This window comes from Triticum aestivum, chromosome 1B, assembly GCF_018294505.1.
Source record: "Triticum aestivum cultivar Chinese Spring chromosome 1B, IWGSC CS RefSeq v2.1, whole genome shotgun sequence".
Lineage (NCBI taxonomy): Eukaryota > Viridiplantae > Streptophyta > Magnoliopsida > Poales > Poaceae > Triticum > Triticum aestivum.
In genome coordinates this window covers 205,306,663-205,326,834 of record NC_057795.1, presented here as the reverse complement: position 1 = coordinate 205,326,834, position 20,172 = coordinate 205,306,663, and positions in this window count along the sequence as shown.

Sequence of the window (20,172 nt, the reverse complement as noted above, 5' to 3'; positions counted from 1 at the left end):
GTTCTATGCATTTAGTAGTATCATGCCATGCCTTTGGTTGCCATGATAAGTTCCTGTAACATGTTGTTTGATAGCTCTAAACATTGCAACCTGATGTTATTTTCTGCAAAGTCTGAACTGTTATTATTTGCAATCTTACCATGTGCGTTTGAGCATGTTCTAGTGATTTCTGGAGATAGCTCAGTGTTCATGTTTTGTTATGCTTTACCTATACATCATGTCCATGCCTTTTGTTTTTATGTTGAGGTCCTGTAGCATGTTGTTTTGATGCTTGCAATATGCCTAGTTGCTGTTTTGGACAGCTTGTCCTTTAAACTTGTATAGAGTGCATGTGTTGAACCGTTGCTCCGTTTTGAGTGTGCTCTATATGAAACTTGCTTGATTTTGCATATAGTTTCATATTATCATGTTGCATCCTTGCTTTGGTGTGTTTGCTTGATGTTTGTATGCTTTTTGCATCAATGCCATGTTTAACTTGTTTTGCTCATATCTTCTAGGCCGTAGCTCCGAACCAAATGAACTTTATATGTAACTTGACTAGAATCTCGTGTAGATCATATTGGTGCATCTTAACTTGCTGTTTAACAACTTGAACATAAGGCTTATTCAGATCTGGACCAATTTCGAAATTTGCATATGAGGACTTACCGGATTTGTTATATGTTGTTCCCGGCCTCATTTAAACTTGCCTTGATGTGTTGCTCTTGTTTGCATCATCTCTTGCCATGAGTAGCATCATGTAGCTTTGTCATGCATTATGCTTGTTGTGCATCATGTCTTGTATATGTGTGGTGTGTTTACCTTGTTGTGTGCTTCTTCTCGATAGTTCCTGTTTCGTTGCGATCGTGAGGATTCTTTCGTCTACGCTTGGTTCGGATTCATCTGTTCGTCTTCTTCATGGACTCGTTCTTCTTCCTTGCGGGATTTCAGGCAAGATGACCGCTACCCTGGATCTCACTACTATCATTGCTATGCTAGTTGCTTCGTTCTATCGCTTTGCTGCGCTACCTATCACCTGTTTATCAAGCCTCCCATATTGCCATGAACCTCTAACCTTTGACACCTTCCTATGCAAACCGTTGCTTGGCTATGTTACCGCTTTGCTCAGCCCCTCTTATAGAGTTGCTAGTTGCAGGTGAAGTTGAAGATTTCTCCATGGTGGACAGGATTTGGTTGGGATATCACAATATCTCTTATATTATTAATGCATCTATATACTTGGTAAAGGGTGGAAGACTCGGCCTTATGCCTGGTGTTTTGTTCCACTCTTGCCACCCTAGTTTCCGTCATACCGGTGTTATGTTCCCGGATTTTGTGTTCCTTACGCGGTCGGGTGATTTATGGGACCCCCTTGACAGTTCGCTTTGAATAAAACTCCTCTAGCAAGGCCCAACCTTGGTTTTACCATTTGCATCACCACCACCTACCTTTCCCTTGGGTCGGCCAACCCGAGGGTCATCTTTATTTTAGCCCCCCCCCCCTCCCGGGCCAACGCTTGTCTAAGTGTTGGTCCAAACCGAGCGATGTCCGGCGCCCCCTGGGCAACCAGGGTCTATGCCAACCCGACGTATGGCTTATCCGGTGTGCCCTGAGAACGAGATATGTGCAGCTCCTATCGGGATTTGTCAGCACAGTGGGAGGCTTTGCTGGTCTTGTTTTACCGTTGTCGAAATGTCTTGTAAACCGGGATTCCGAGTCTGATCGGGTCTTCCTGGGAGAAGGTGAGCTTATCATGGGCTAAGTTGGGACACCCCTGCAGGGTATAATCTTTCGAAAGCCGTGCCTGCGGTTATAGGCAGATGGGAATTTTTTAATGTCCGGTTGTAGATAACTTGACACCAGATCCGAATTAAAATGCATCAACCGCGTGTGTAGCCGTGATGGTCTCTTTTCGGCGGAGTCCGGAAAGTGAACACGGTCTTTGGGTTATGTTTGACGTAAGTAGGAGTTCAGGATCACTTCTTGATCATTATTAGTTGACGACCGTTCCGCTTGCTCTCTTCTCGCTCTTATTTGCGTATGTTAGCCACCATATATGCTTAGTCGCTGCTGCAGCCTCACCACTTTACCCCTTCCTTTCCCTTTAAGCTTTGCTAGTCTTGATACCCATGGTAATGGGATTGCTGAGTCCTCGTGGCTCACAGATTACTACAACAACAGTTGCAGGTACAGGTTGTGCGATGATCATGACGCGAGAGCGATGCTTGCTTGCGTTGAGTTCTTCTTCCGCTTCTTTGATCAGGGGATAGGTTCCAGGTCGGCAGCCTGGGCTAGCAGGGTGGATGTCGTTTGAGTTTCTATTTGTGTTTCATCCGTAGTCGGATGATGCTCTTATGTATTATGATGTTGTATTCGTGTAGCATTGTATGCCTCTTGTATGTATCCCCATCTATTATGTAATGTTGATGTAATGATATCCACCTTGCAAAAGCGTTTCAATATGCGGGTCTATCCTTGGTGGGACCTTCGAGTTCCTTTTGGATAGGGTCGCATATTGGGCGTGACATTTCTCCCCCTGACAACTGGGACCCACCAGCTACATCTTCGCATGCAAGGAAGTGCGTCCTTATTATAGGCAAAAAAAGATTGCTCCCCCCTGACAGCTGAGACCCACCAGCTATATCTTCGCATGTGAGGAAGTGCGTCCTTATCCTCCCTGACAGCTGGGACCCACATGGTCGAAGCATACGTAGCATTGTCTGTCTTGTCGCGAACGTGTACGTACATACTAGTCGGTCGGTTGGTCTACAACGATGAACCGTGGCTGAGTAAGTAGCGGCACATGTCATAATAGAGCCCCCACATAGCAGTTTAGGCTGTCCCGTCTAAATCGTGTACTCGTACATACAGCCACACGCCAAAAAATACGACCACGTACGTACATACGAGCGGGGTCTCGAAATGGATACTCGCACATACGGACGGCCAGGGCTCATGTATGGAGAGGCGATGGATGGCAGTGACGTTGTCCTGTTTATCGGGAGCTAGCCAGCTGAGTCAGAACGGAGTAAACAGCGTTGTGTTCACCGGGAGCCAAGTAACTGGGTCGGAACGCGTCCTATTCATCATGAACGAAGCCACTGGGTCAGAATGCGTCATGTTCATCGAGAGCCAACCGGCTTGGACGGAACAGCCAAAATGGGTTCTGGCGTACCGCAAAACGAAGGAAAACAGCCTTTTGTTCGATCGTGTATGGTCGAAATGGGGTCCCGTTCATCGGGAAGGGTCTGGCATACCGCACAACGGAGGAAACGGACTTATGTTCGAGTGCCTATGGTTGAAACGGGGTTCTGTTGATCGAGAGGGGTGTGGCATACCGCAAAACAGAAGAAATGGACATGTGTTGGAGCGCCTACGGTCGAAACGGGGGTCTTCTACTTCTTGAGATTGCATTGGTTTTTCCCTTTAACAGGAAAGGGTGATGCAGCACAGTAGAGATAAGTATTTCCCTCAGTTAAGAACCAAGGTAACAATCCAGTAGGAGAAACGCGCAAGTCCCCAATAGATGTACCTACACAAACAATCAAACACTTGCACCCAACATGATAAAGGGGTTGTCAATCCCTTCACGGTCACTTGCAAAGGTGAGATCTAATAGAGATAGATAAAACTAAACAAAAGATAAAACATTTTTGTCTTTTTTTGTTTATAGATCAGAAAATAAAATATTGCAAAATAGTAGATCGAAAACTAATATGATGTAAAATAGACCCGGGGGCCATAGGTTTCACTAGAGGGTTCTCACATGAAGGCAAATAATACGGTGGGTGAACAAATTACTGTCGAGCAATTGATAGAAAAGCGCAAAGTTATGACGATATCCAAGGCAACGATTATGCAATATAGGCATCATGTCCATGTCAAGTAGACTGACTCCTGCCTGCATCTACTACTATTACGCCATGCATCACCCATTATCCAACATGCATCTAGAGTATTAAGTTCATAAAGAACGGGGTAACGCCTTAAGTAAGATGACATGATGTAGAGGAATTAACTCAAGAAATATGATGAAAACCCCATCTTTTTATTCTCGATGGAACAATGCAATGCGTGTCTCGCTACCTCTACTTTGTCGCTGGGCGAGATCACGCAAGATTGAACCCAAAGCTAAGCACCTCTCCCATTGCAAGAAAAACCAATCTAGCTAGACAAACCAAACCGATAATTCGAAGAGAAATACAAAGATACCAAATCATGCATATAAGAATTCAGAGAAGATTCATATAATATTCATAGATAAGCTGATCATAAATCCACAATTCATCGGATCTCGACAAACACACCGCAAAAGAAGATTACATTGGATAGAGATATTTTATTATTGCTCGCCAGTTGCTTATGCCATTGATATGAGTTAATATAATTTCTAAGAGTTATTGTTCACATGGTTAGTCATAATCTTTGCTGAAAACATGGGCGCTACTTAAGCTAATTTATGTAAACAAGAACAAAAGAGTTCGTAGAAGTTTTTCTTTTTTACTTTCAGTTTATCAACTGAATTGCTTGAGGACAAGCAAAGGTTTAAGCTTGGGGGAGTTGATACGTCTCCGTCGTATCTACTTTTCCTAACGCTTTTGCTTTTGTTTTGGACTCTAATTTGCATGATTTGAATGAAACTAACCCGGACTAACACTGTTTTCATTAGAACTACCATGGTGTTGTTTTTGTGCAGAAATAAAAGTTCTCGGAATGGAACGAAACTTTTTGGAGAATTATTTTGCAATAAAAGAAAAATACTGGAGCCAAGAACCATCGGAGGGGGGCCCTGGTTGAGCACAACCCACCAGGGCGCGGCACCCCCTCCAGGCGTGCTCAGGTGGGTTGTGCCCACCTGGTGGCCCCGCAAACCCTAATTCCAACTCCTTAATACCTATTTTTGAAGAAGAAAATCGGGGAGGAAGAATTATCGAGCTTCACGAGACGGAGCCACCGACACCTCCTATTCTTCATCGGGAGGCCAGATCCGGAGCCCATTCGGAGCTCCAGAGAGGGGAATCTTTGGTCTTTGTCATCACGAACCATCCTTCATCACAAATTCTATGATGCTCCCCGCCGGGAGTGAGTAATTCATTTGTAGGCTTGCTGGTCGGTGAGGAGTTGGATCCCTAGTATCCACTATGTTCTGAGTTTAATGTTGTTATGACTTTGCCATGCTTAATGCTTGTCTCTAGGGCCCGATTGTGATTTCAGATTTGAACCATTTATGTTTTCACCATTATATCTATGTTATAGATCTGATCTTGCAAGTCATATTCACCTATTACGTGTTATGATTCATAAACCCCGGGGTGACAATAATCGGGATACTTTCCAGTGATGACTGTAGTTTGAGGAGTTCATGTATTCACTATGTGTTAATGTTTTGTTCCGGTTCTCTATTAAAAGCAAGCCTTAATATCCTATAGTTTCCTTATAGACCCCGCTGCCATGGAAGGGTAGGACAAAAGATGTCATGCAAGCTCTTTCCATAAGCACATAGGACTATTTATGGAATACATGCCTACATTATATTTATGAACTCGAGCTAGTTTTGTATCGCCCTAGGTTATGAATGTTATATGATGAATATCATCCAACGAATTCACCAATCCAATGCCTACGAATTTTCCACATATTGTTCTCGCTAAGTTACTACTATTGTAGCTACAATTACACTTATTACAAAATCACTTCTATCACTGTTACCGTTACTGCTACTATCAAAACTATCATATTACTGTGCTACTGGTCATATTGCTGCAGATATTTAATCTCTAGGTGTGGTTGAATTGACAACTCAACTGCCAATACTTGCAAATATTCTTTGGCTCCCCTTGTGTCGAGTCTATATATTTGGGTTGAATACTCTACCCTCGAAAACTGTTGTGATCCCCTATACTTGTGGGTTACCGGTGGAGAAGAACAATCTCCCCAGGGCTTCGCCAAGCACAATGGAAACTATGACGGAGGATAAACTAGAGGGGGGGTTGCCGGCACACGGCTTGGTGAATCTTGATGTGTTTCGTGTGCTAGCCCTGCCCCTCCATTCATATGTTGAGCCCTGGGATCGTTTCTTGGAGAAAGAGCCTCCTCAAAGTAGGTTTAGCCCATAAGTCAAGAGTCCTTCTTGGACTCCAGGACAAGACGCCAGGATCTTAGGCGTTTGGCCCAGAAGCTAGGGTCCCTGGTGTCTGGCCCCTGGCCTCCGCAAAACTTCCTTTTGCACCTTCCTAAAGCCCCATGGGCTTTACCCCTTGGCCCAAATAAAGTGTCCTCACATTAGAACATTTCGGGAAACATCAGAAACCCCTTCCGATGAATTTCGGAACCCTTCCAGTAACCAAACACAATTATCCTATATATCAATCTTTACTTCTGGACTATTCCGGAGCTCCTCATCATGTATGTGATCTCATCCAGGGCTCCAAACAACATTCAGTCACCAACAAACATAACTCGTATAACACTATATCATCAACGAACGTTAAGCATGCGGACCCTACGGGTTCAAGAACGATGTAGACATGACCGAGATGCTTCTTCGATCAATAAACAATAGCGGGACCCAGATGCCCATATTGGTTCCTACATATTCTATGAAGATCTTTATCGGTCAAATATTTATGACAACATACATAGTTCCCTTTGTCCGTCATTATGTTACTTGCCAGAGATTCGATCATCAATATCTCCAGACCTCGTTACCGGCAAGTCTCTTTACTCGTTCCATAATACATCATCTCATAACTAAGTCCTTAGTCACTTTTCTTGAAAGCTTCTTGTGATGCTGTATTACCGAGAGGGCCTAGAGATACCTCTCCGTCATACGGAGAAATCCCAGTCTCGATCCATGCCAAGTCAACAGACACCTTCGAAGATACATGTAGAGCACCTTTATGATCATCCAGTTATGTTGTGACATTTGATGGCACACAAGGCATTCCTACGGAGTCCTAGATTTTCATGATCTCATGGTCGAAGAAACATGTATTAGACATTAAGAAAGCAGTAGCAAACAACTGAACGATCATATGCTATGCTAACGGTTGGATCTTATCCATCACATCATTCTCCTAATGATGTGATCCTATTATCAAATGACAACTCATCTCTATGGTTAGGAAACCTTAACCATCTTTGATCAACGAGCTAGTCTAGTAGAGGCTCAATAGGGACACGGTATTTGTTTATGTATCCACACAAGTATTTAAGTTTCCGGTCAATACAATTTTAGCATGAATAATAAACCTTTATCATGATTAAGGAAATATAATAATATCATTTTATTATTGCCTCTAGGGTATATTTCCATCAATCTCACGCGAACAAAAAGTTGTGGCGGCGAAAAATATATTTCGGGTGGCTCTCTGATGTCAAGGGAATACTTTATAATTTATAGAGGCAGAATTAGGTCAAGAAATGCCACGAGGGGACTACAAGCCTGGGGGCACGCCTCACGAGCTTGTCGCTCCCTTGTGACTCTTAAGGTCTTCTCCCGAATCTTATAGGGGCCCTTCAGGTCTAGAAAAATTAATCCAAATTTTTTTCTTTGTTTGGATCTGTTTGATGTTTATTTCCTGAAAAGCCAAAAACAGGAAAAAAACAACTGGCCCTGGGCACTAGGTTAATAGGCTAGTCCTAAAAATGATATATAATTACATATAAAACACCCAAGATTGATACTATAATAGCATGGAACAATCAAAAATTATAGATGCATTGGAGACGTATCACCAGACCTCTCTTTGAATCGACTATGAGAGCGGACTCCTCGGCTTCTACAATCCGACTGATAGGAAATCCAGCTGACGCTTCGTATGTTAGTGGGTTTTTCTCCCTCACTTGATTCATGTCTTGGCTTCCCATTTTGGTTGGCGTGACAGCTAGTTGAGGAGGTAGGTTAGTGACAGGGCATATCTCCCTTCGTCCCTGATCGTTGCAATAGGTGGTAAACGGAGAACACTTTTAGCTGCGTCCATGGGGGAAGTCCCCTTAATTATCATTCAATAACCGGGGTGTGGATGAATGGTAGTGGCATAAGTGATACGGGGCTTCCACGTGTATGCATGTATATGTACTTGGCTCTGCCCACAAATATAAACATATAAAGTGGCTTAGGATTCTGACATAGCATTATGCTTAGGAATCGGTCATGTAGACATATACTAGTGGGGAATGCAGACTTTATGGAAACACTTTAGTCTTATCGATCTCAACAACCACTACTCATGTTCCATGTTACTTTACTTTACTTTTGCAAGTTTGTTTCACCTTTGCTACAATCACCCAATACTTAATTTCGTTTCCACTTTGCTTTGGATCGCATTTAACTTGCAGGCATTGCTATTTGAACCCTTCAAGAGACAAAGACTAATTCATGTCGGAGATTCATGCTCCCTGTGGAATCGATACTCTTACTTTGAATAAACTACAACTAAACCTTGTGCATTTCCAGGCCATCAACGACTGAGGGCATGAAAGGAATATAATGGAGGAATGGCTATCTGTTGTATCTTTTTGTTAGTCATGTATGATATGCAATATATATGTGTGTGCTTGTGCATGTATATGGTGCAATTGAGGATGCATTATCCAACAATGATGTTCGGTCATCAATGATCGACCTCTGTGTCAGAGCATTTTAGTACTGTAGTGCACAATAGTCTCCAGAACCTATTAGCATAGCCAGGCCAGCTTGTCAATGTTATTTCACTGTGGAGAGTGGATGGACGAAAGGCTCCTCATCCATCAAAGAAGAAGACACAATGCCCCACTAATTGGCCTCCACTCGACCTGTTGCATAGATAGACAAGCATGAAATAAAAAACAATCAACCAAACTAAAAACTCAAAAGCAAAAACAAAAGAACAAAAAAATGTTGCTCATCGATGAGTACCACTGCCACATGCAGAGCAGGTTAAAAGTTAAGGCAGAAGAATTGTGCCCGTGCTACTCATGGCCTCCATGGTAGATCTCCCATGAGGTTGCCTTGTTTGTTTGTTAACACCGACAACTCCGGTCGATGGCTCCCTCGGCATGCCCCTAAGCAACTCTGATCGATGGCTTCCTCGATGTTGTTGATGAGCATATCGATGCATGCATCACCGCAATAGATGCATGACATGGTCTGACTTATGACACCTCCTTATCGACACACGGGAAGAAGCTCAAAACACCTGCATGTGTGAGAGCAAAGAAAAACTATGGGCGAGTGAGACAGAATAAGTACGACACCCCCATATATAACCCCACGAACCACCAGGCCCACGGCATACTGATATAGCACACCCCTACCCAGATGCGCGGGCGTACCCTGTGCAGCTACGCACATGAACACAAAAAGGGTACCCAGCATGTAGGTGTACACAAAGAGAGTGCCTGGACGCAAGGTCATACCCGGCGCATGATAACCCACAAGTATAGGGGATCACAACAGTTTTCAGGGGTAGAGTATCTAACCCAAATTTATCGATTTGACAGAAGGGGAGCCAAAGAATATTCGCAAGTATTAGCAGTTGAGGTGTCAATTCAACCACACCTAGAGAACTAAATATGTGCAACAGAGTGATCAGTGGCACAGTAGTATGATATATTGATAGCGGTAGTAGCAATAGTAACGATAACAGTAACAGTAGCAGTTTTGTAGTGATTGTAACAACAGTAGTAGTAACTTAGCAAAGATCAATATATGAAAAGTGCAGTGATGGATATTTATGTTGGATTGCATTCACATCTAATAGGCACAACCTAGAGCAATACACATAGCTCCAATTCATCAATATAATGTAGGTATGTATTTCGTGTATAGTCATACATGCTTATAATAAGATCTTGCATGACATCTTTTGTCCTACCCTCCCGTGGCAGCAGGGTTCATACGGAAACTAAGGGATATTAAGGCCTCCTTTTAATAGAGGACTGGATCAAAGCATTAACACATAGTGAATACATGAACTCCTCAAACTACGGTAATCACCGGAAAGAATCCCAGCTATTGTCACTCTGGGGTATGCAGATCATAACACGTAATAGGTGCGTATAACTTGCAAGATAGGATCAAGAACTCAAATATATTCATGAAAACATAAAGGGTTCAGATCTGAAATCATGGCACTCGGCCCCTAGTGACAAGCATTAAGCATAGCAAAGTCATAGCAACATCAATCTCGGAACATAGTGGATACTAGGGATCAAGCCCTAACAAATTGACTCGACTACATGACAAATCTCATCCAACCCCATCACCGTCCAGGAAGCCTACGAAGGAATTACTCACTCCCAGTGGTGAGCATCATGAAATTGGTGATGAAGAATGGTTGGTGATGATGATGGCGACGAATCCCCCTCTCTGGAGCCCCGAACGGACTCCCGATCTGGCCTCCCGAAGAAAAACAGGAGGTGGCGACGGCTCCGTGTCGTAAAATATGATGAAACTTCTTCTCTTATTCTTTTCTCGGGAAAAAGGAATTTATAGGCTTGAAATTAGGGTCAGCGGAGCCACGTGGGCCCCACAAGGTACCAGGGCACGCCCATGGGGGCCGCGCCCTAGTGCCTGTGGGCAACTGGTGGGTCCCCTCCTGTAGGTCTTTGCTCTAGTATTTTTTTATATATTTCATAAAAAAGGTGCAAAAATTTTTATCTAGTTCCGAGAACTTTTATTTCTGCACAAAAACAACACCATGGTAGTTCTACTGAAAACAGCATTAGTCCGGGTTAGTTTCATTCAAATCATGCAAATTAGAGTAAAAACAAGAGCAAAAGTATTTGGAAAAGTAGATACGATGGAGATGTATTAGCGTAGGCGAACGAGATAGGGCACCCGGACGTGCGGTCATACCCGGTGCACGCACACACAAATATGTACTCGGTGCGCGGGCATAGCCATTACACACAAACAAAAAAGCCCAGGAAATGAATAGGTGACCACTTGAACGCCCGACAACTAAACAACTGGGTAGCTAGAAAGCCCGGAAAAGCGCATGTTCAAGTAAGCACGGGGCGGGCGAAGACCCTACTATAACCATACCATCAGGATATCCTGCCTGGCAGTCCTTCATACAACCTACCCAACAGCCCCGAATAATCGAGCAACCAATAAGAGGCACAGGCAAGCGGAAATCCCGGGCAAGCGCCTGCACGAACAACTTAGTTCGGCCAGAGACAAACAAGCTGACATGTGGGCCCGGCCTTAGCCCGTGCGGGCGAACAAGATAGGGTACCTAGATGTGCAGTCGTACCCAGCATGCGCGCGCGCGCACACACACACACACACACAGAGAGAGAGAGAGAGAGAGAGAGAGAGAGAGAAATAGGTACCTGGGTGTGCGGGCGTACAAGTCGCATGCGAAAAAATCCCAGGAATGAACAAGTGACCACTTGAACGCCTGGCAACTAAACAACTAGGTAGCCGAAAAGCCCAAGCAAGCGCCTCTTTGATAAAGCACAGGCAGGACGAGGGCCCAACCTTAACCGTACCATCCAGATACCCTGCCTGGCAGCCCTCTGGACAGCCTACCTGGCAGCCCCGTACAACCGAGTAACCATGAAGAGGCACATGCAGGCAGAAATCTCGGGCAAGCGCCTGCACGACCAACACAACTCGGCCGGAGACGAAGGATGCTGACATGCAGACCAGGCCATACCCCACACGGGCAAGGCAACGAACGCGCTGGAAAACGTGGGTGTGATGTAAAGCCCCGCAGAGAGGTGACCCCGGCGCTCCCGTATCCCACATGTCATGGACCCCCAAGGAATACCGTTTGTCTGTGCAGCAACCATGAAGATGGGACGGCGCGGAGTGCACGAGGGAGCTAGCCGCGGAGTTCAGCATGAAATAGACGGTGTAGAGAAAGGCTAGTACTCCCGCATCCTTTATAGGAATAATTACGTGCCACTTCCACTCTTCTGTTAGGTACGTTGTAAAAACCTATTAACTTTTTGTTTTTGTAAAATGTTTGCATATCTCTTTTTTTCTTATTGTGTTGTTGGTACATAGTAATAGATAGTTTTTGCCTTATTGTGCTTTTGGTATCCTATATACCTAAGAAGTTCATCCCCACTGCATGATTTATCTTAACATGCGGGCTGTCCATGTCAGCATGATGCAACGTCAGCAATCAGTTTCCAAATAGCAACCAATTGGTCCTTTTTCATGCAAGATGCGCTATTCTTCTAGCATACGATAAGCCTGCTGGAATGGTGCATGTCTTCCAGCCCTTCATGATTTCCATCTTCTCCCCTTCTCCCTGCAATCAATTTCCCCACCACGCCGCACATAAGATGGATGGGGGTGCGAGTGATCTTCTGCATTCATCATTAGAAGAAGGACTTTATTTTTATTCTCCCTTTGTCCCCATCTTCTTCATCCATCAGCACCACCATAGCTAGGTGTCTGCGGTCCTTCTCCGCCTCCACCCTCGGCATCTGAATCCTTCCGCTACCACATGTGCTTGACGGGGCAAATTGGAGCCATAGCAGCTCTGCCATGGATAATTTGTATACCTCGACGGGTACACCATCATGAACGCAAGTTGAATCCCCCACCGTGACTCATCTCCTTCAATAGTCACGTGGGTTGGAGGAGACAAATCTGGAATGATGGTTGCCACCATTATGCCACCCACAGAGGCCTTCTTGACGAATCTAAAGCCCTTGGAAATTAGGACAAGGGGCCTGAGTGCGCACCACGAGAGTCGGACAAGGCTCCGAAGTCGTAGTTGGATAAGGCGGATAAATCTGCCAAGGAAGCGTCATCTTCCATGACACTGATGAATACACTTCGGTTTGGTTCTTTCGAAGCACGGTCTGCACCTAGCCGGTTATGGAGTAACCGAGTCGAGGCGGACAATCCAGAGGAGCTTGAGTTACCACCAGTGATGCTCCCTGATGCTATGTCTCCGAAGGTAAATTCGTCTCAGAGGGCTGATTCCGGGCCGATGGATTCGTCGGGCATCAAACTGCAGATTGAGAGTGGGGGGGGGGTTGTGGGCAGGAGGCCCGCATCACCAGCCCACCCGCGGCGGTCCATGGCCTCCTTGGGGAGGGGGGCAGGAGGCCTGTGGAGACCTCTTCCCGCGGGGTAGCTCAGGGCAGCATGGATGGGAGCACGGGCAGGAGGCCCATACCTTCCCTTCTCCGGCGTTGTCTCCTCGCAGCGTTGACAGTTTGGGGGGAGGGGGACTGTCGAGCAGGTGGCTACACGGTCTACTTCTCCCATTGCTACGGTGGGTGATTCCCACTTGACCACGCCTTACCCTTCTTCACTGGCAACGAGGGAAGGGCATGGGAGCAGGGAACACACGCCTCGGCAGAGGACTATGGTGGAGCTTATCGCTTTCGGTGGGATCAAGAATCTGGTGACGTCTGGCAGGCGTGTCAGCAACCGGATCCAGGGTCAGCCCAATGCAGATGACATGCAACTAGCACGTGCCAAGAGGTCGGCCAAGCTTTGGGATGTTGAGGCAACTATAGGTATGTCTTTCAATAAGCGTTGTTCAATTCTGCATTTCACCGAGCATGAAATTATTGATAAGGAAAACGACTTAGGCATATCTTTGGTTCGAATGAGAAGGAAGTTGCGAAATCTGTAAGTGATCTGATAGATTTAGAAGCGGAGAGGGCTTCTGAAATAATTCAGAATCTCGCATCAGTCAAACCTATGAATGACGATGACATGAAAATTTAGGCATGGTTGCTCTTGAAAACATATATTAATCTCTTGCCAAATCTGCAAGCCGAAGATGAGGATGGGTTGGAGAACACGGACACTGTAGAGCCTCTAATGATGGAGGGCACTGTCTCATTTTCTGTCGATCCCACGTTTCCGAAGGGTGACGAGGAGAAGCCCAAGACACCCTGGAAACGAAAAATTTATCCTACTTCGGCGGTCCATACAAGTGCTAGGGTTAAGCTTAAGAAAAAAAATCCATGATGACCTATGAAAGGAACCTTTTAGAATAGCAGAGGTCTAGCTGACTTGGCTAAACGAAGGTTCTTGGCAGAGACAACGATAGAGCAAAAATTAGATTTTATTGTGCTACTCAAAACACGAAGGGATAATTTCACCTCACAGTTCCTTGGAACTTTATCCGGAGGAACAGATTTTGACTGGCACGTCTTACCTCCTAGAGGAAGATCTAGTGGGATATTACTAGGGGTTTGGTGTGAAACGCTTGAGGTGCTTAACGTGGTTCGGGGGGATTTTGCGGTCAAGTTTCGGGTGAGATCGAAAGTAGACGGCTTTAGATGGGCTCTCCTTGCTGTATATGGGGTAGCACAACCCGAACTTAAACCAGATTTTTTAGCCGACTTGGTGCGGATCTGTGGAGATGAGACTCTTCCAATCCTAATTGGAGGGGGCTTTAATATAATACGGAAGAGAGATGAAAAGAACAATGACAATTTCGATGGACGTTGGTCTATGATGTTTAACATGATTACTGAGAGTCTTAATTTGAGAGAAATTGAGCTCACCGGTAGACAATTTACCTGGGCCAATTCATTGCCCACTCCAACTTATGAGAAGTTGGATAGGGTGCTCGCTAGTGTGGAATGGGAACAAAAGTACCCATTAGTGTCGGTTCATGCGATGCAGAGGGTGATCTCAGACCACACACCACTAGTAGTAGACTCGGGAGAGGCTACCCATATTGCAAACAATAATTCTTTCTCTTTCGAACTAGGTTGGTTCGAGAAAGAAAACTTCTTGGAGATCATTCCATGTGAATGGGCAAAGCCTGTTAGTGGACGAACAAGTATTGAGAGATGGCAAAATAAGATTAGACATTTGAGAAAGTTTTTGTGAGGTTGGGCCAGAAATGAGAGTGGGATTTATAGGCAAGAAAAAGAGCGACTCATCCAATTAATAGAGGCGTTAGATTTAAAAGCTAAAGTTAACCTTCTTACGGTTGAGGAGCAAAGCTCAAAGTCTGAAGCTGAGCAAGGCTTACGAGCTCTCCTTAGAGAAGAGGAGCTCAAGTGGGCATTGCAGGCTAAAGTACTTAAGGTCGTCCAAGGGGATGACAATACACAATTCTTCCATATGATCGCAAATGGTAAACATAGGAAGAAGAGAATAATACAACTTGAACAGGACAAGGGGACAATTGTGGGACATGAGAACTTGAAGCTTATATATCTAATTATTATAAACAACTTTTTGGGCCTCCGGAAGCAAGCACGGGGAGAATGATATTCTATCTGCACCGTTTACTGAAAAAGAGGTTCTCAATGCAATCTCACAAATGAAATCGAATAAAGCACCGGGACCAGATGGGTTTCTAGCTGAATTCTATAGGAAATGTTGGCATATTATTAAAGATGATCTTATGCCTATGTTTCATGATTTTTTAACAGCCATGTAGAGTTGTTTCATCTTAACTTTGGTATGATTACGCTGTTGGCAAAGAAAGAAGAGGTAGTTTGGATCGAACAATTTAGGCCAATATGTCTTCTTGACGTGAGTTTCAAAATATTCACGAAAGTGGGTACCAATAGATTGACACAGATTGCTCACTCAGTGGTACAACCAAGTCAGACAGCGTTCATGCCAGGACGACACATACTTAAGGGGTGGTCGTTCTACATGAAACACTGCATGAAATTCATTCGAAGAAGCTAGATGGGGTTATCTTAAAAGTGGATTTTGAGAATGCATATGATAAAGTTAAATGGTCTTCCCTTCAGTAGGCAATGCGCATGAAAGGATTTAGTGAGGCATGGAAGAACCAAGTGGGTTCTCAGGTCCAGAAGGGTAGTGTCGGCATCAAAGTTAACGATGATACCGGTCATTACTTTCTCACACACAAGGGATTGAGACAAGGGGATTCCATGTCTCCTCTCCTATTTAATATAGTGGCTGATATGTTGACCATTCTTATAGGCAGAGCCAAGCAAAACGGTCAAGTGGAGGTTTTAGTCCCTCATCTGGTCGATGGGGGCGTCTCCATTTTACAGTACGCTGACAACACTATTTTATTCATGGAACATGACATTGCAAAAGCGCGAAATATGAAACTCATATTATGTCTCTTCGAACAATTGTCTGGCCTAAAGATAAACTTTCACAAGAGCGAGTTGTTCTGCGTTGGAAGAGCCAAAGAAGAGCAAGACACTTATAGACAACTGTTCAGATGTGAATTAGGTTCTTTGCCATCCAGTTATTTGGGCATACCGATTCATCACCGTAAGTTATCTAATAAATAATGGAAGTGCATCAAAGATCGAATTGAAAAAAAGCTTAGTTGCTGGAAGAGCAAGCTTATGTTGTATGGAGGTCGATTAGTGCTGATTAACTTGGTACTTACTAGTATGCCGATGTTCCTGCTATTGTTCTTCGAGATTCCGAAAGGGGTGTGGAAGAGACTTGATTTCTTTAGATCTTGATTCTTCCGGCAGTCAGAAGAGGCCAAGAGGAAATACCGTCTAGCGTGATGGGATATACTTTGCCGTCCCAAGGACCAGGGGGCCTCAGTATTGAGAACTTGGAAATCAATAATAAATGCCTTATGAGTAAATGGCTCTACAGGTTAGAGACAAAGCCGGAGGGCATGTGGGCACAGATTCTACGCAATAAGTATTTATAGTCTAAAATGCTCGCCCGGGTTACCGTAAGACCAACAGACTCACCATTCTGGAAGGGACTCATGAGAACAAAGGACTTGTTCTTTCGTAGGGTCAAATTCTTGGTTGGCAATGGAATGTCAACAAGATTTTAGGAGGATATATGGTTAGGAGAGACGCCCCTAGCTGTACAATATCCCACCCTTTATAACATTGTGCAACGTAAGGAGGATTACATAGGCACAATATTTCAAATGATTCCCTTGAATATTCAGTTCAGACGTGCGTTAGTTGGTGAGCGATGGGATGCATGGATGCACTTGGTTCAGAGATTGATAGACGTTCAATTATCCGACCAACTGGATTCGACGCACTAGAAGTTAGCTAGAAATGGGGTATTTATGGTGAAATCTTTCTACATGGATCTGATTAATTCTGGCCCAATCTCGAGATTGTTACATATCTGGAAGGTTAAGTTTCCCCTGTGTATTAAAATATTTATGTGGTTCGTTCACAAGCAAGTAATCCTCACCAAGGATAACTAAATAAAGAGGTGATGGGTACGTAGTTCACGTTGTTGTTTTTGTGATCATGATGAAACAATACAACATCTATTCCTTGAGTGCCCACTCACCAAATTGCTTTGGAGAACTATCCATATAGCCTTTAACATTAATCCTCCAGTTGACATTGAACCGTTGTTTGGAACGTGGTTAGCTGGGGTTGAGCATACTACTGCGGCTCGTATTCGGATTGGAATATGTGCGCTTCTTTGGCTATATGGAATTCTAGAAATGATACTCGGCAAAAATTAATGATGTTTCTCGTACTAACAACATATTTAATACTTGCATGCATGCAGTCATAATGGCACTTAGTTACTTCCTCCACACTTCTTCCTTGCATGCACGTGGCGTATTAATGATCCCGGTTAATGAAAAGAAAAGCTAGCTTGCAAAGTAGTAAATAAATTTTACCTTGGGACCTGTAATATGAGTTTGTGGCCTTGTATAAGGGAATGGAGGGAGTATGATTTTTAACAGACAAAACACTTTATCTTTCTTGCAGGTCATCTTCAGAGCTACCGCAAGGATCTGTGCGTGGTCCTTACTCACTCCTATGGACTCAAGGGAGCCTTTGCTTACTGGGTGCAACCAGTGGGAGATGGTAGCACGGGTTATATTCAACCGATTCAGATGGCGGTCGCATAACAGGATAGGAGTCTAGAGAGCTTATCCTTTACATTGCCTTACCAGTTGGAATTTTGAGCATGTACTTTTCATTTATTTGTTTCACTCCACTTGTGAGCTATAATACTTTTATGACTATGTGCTACTGCTACCTCTTGAACACTATGTTGGATTTCCATTGAAGAGGAAAGGATGATGCAGCGAAGTAGCATAAGTATTTCCTTCAGTTTTTGAGAACAAAGGTATCAATCCAGTAGGAGGCTCCTCAAAAGTCCCTCGTACCTACACAAACAAACAAGAACATCACAGCCATTGTGATAAAGGGGTTGTCAATCCCTTCATGGTAACTTGCGAAAATGAGATCTGATAGAGATAATAAGATAAGATAAATATTTTGGTATTTTTATGATATAGATTGGAAAGTAAAGATTTCAAATAACGATAGATCGGAAACTTATATGATAAAAGATAGACCCGGGGGCCATAGGTTTCACTAGTGGCTTCTCTCAAGATAGCATAAGTATTACGGTGGGTGAACAAATTACTATCGAGCAATTGATAGAAAAGTGCATAGTTATGAGAATATCTAGGCATGATCATATATATAGGCATCACGTCTGCAACAAGTAGATCGAAACGATTCTGCATCTACTACTATTAATTCACACATCGACCGACTCCTGCCTGCATCTAGAGTATTAAGTTCATAAGAACAGAGTAATGCATTAAGCAAGATGACATGATGTAGAGGGATAAACTCAAGCAATATGATATAAACCCCATCCTTTTATCCTCGATGACAACAATACAATACGTGCCTTGTTGCCCTTGTTGTCACTTGGAAAGGACACTGCAAGATTGAACCCAAAGCTAAGCACTTCTCCCATTGCAAGAAAGATCAATCTAGTAGGCCAAACCAAACTGATAATTCGAAGAGACTTGCAAAGATAACCAATCATACATAAAAGAATTCAGAGGAGATTCAAATATTTCTCATAGAGAAACTTGATCATAAACCCATAATTCATCGCATCTCGACAAAAACACCGCAAAAAGAGTTTCATCGAATAGATCTCCAAGAAGATCGAGGAGAACTTAGTATTGAGATTCAAAGAGGGAGCAGAAGCAATCTAGCTAACAACTATGGACCCGAAGGTCTATGGTAAAGTACTCACAACTCATCGGAGAGGCCTTGGAGATGATGTAGAGGCCCTCCGTGGTCGATTCCCCCTCCGGCGGAGCGCCGGCGAAGGCTCCAAGATGGGATCTCGCGGATAAAGAAGGTTGCGGCAGTGGAAATAGTTCTTTGTGGTGCTCCTGGATGTTTTCAGGGTACGTGGATATATATAGGTGAAGGAGGTAGGTCGGTTGAGCCACGAGGGGCCCACGAGGGTGGGGGCGCGCCCACCCCCTAGGGCTCGCCCTCCTGCCTCGTGGCTTCCTCGTCTGCTGCTTGACGTCCACTCCAAGTCTCCTGGATTGCGTTTGTTCCAAAAAGATTGCTCCTGAAGGTTTCATTCCATTTGGAATCCGTTTGATATTCCTTTTCTTCAAAACACTAAAATAGGCAAAAAAACAACAATTCGGGCTGGGCCTCCGGTTAGTAGATTAGTCCCAAAAATGATATAAAAGTGTAAAGTAAAGCCCTTAAACATCCAAAACGGGTAATATAATAGCATGGAACAATCAAAAATTATAGATATGTTGGAGACGTATCAGCTATTTCGAGACTTTTCTAATAAGATGGTTGCATGCATCATTATGATGCAGAGGCCGGGGGTACGCCTCCATTTCCAAAAAAAATGTTCTCCACATATTCCTCGAATAGTTTATGTCGTATGGGGCTGGAGCATAGCATCGATTTACTTTTATTTGGTCATATATATGCTTATGATGAGGTTTGTTTGTGGTCACTCACACATGTAATCTCAATGTACTGGATTGACACCAACACAAGTTCATTCCATCATATTAGCCTTCTGACGGTTTTCACTATAGAATATATAGTATAGCATCTCTTTGTTAGATTATATCAGTGCTTGCAGTTGCACACAAACGTGAGAACCAAACAATAGTGGCACATTATTCTTGACATTTATTTTTCACATTAAGTTAGATCTTTACATATTTGATGATTATTCCTGATGACACCCATGATCATGAGCTATCCGTTTTCATACTATATAGCCACGTGTTATTTTTTTGCGAATATATAGCTGTAATTCCCGCAGCAACGTGCGGGGTGTCATATAGTATATATATAATAGATAGATACATGTAAATTTAAAGCCATATATTATATGTGAGCCATTTTTTGTTATAATCCGAATATATTTATTACTTGGTGCTTAAAGGTAAAGAGAGAGTGTACGCAGGTACTCTTACAACATCATATGTTTTAGAATACAACATCCCCAAAAGAGGATGTATATTTGGAGAT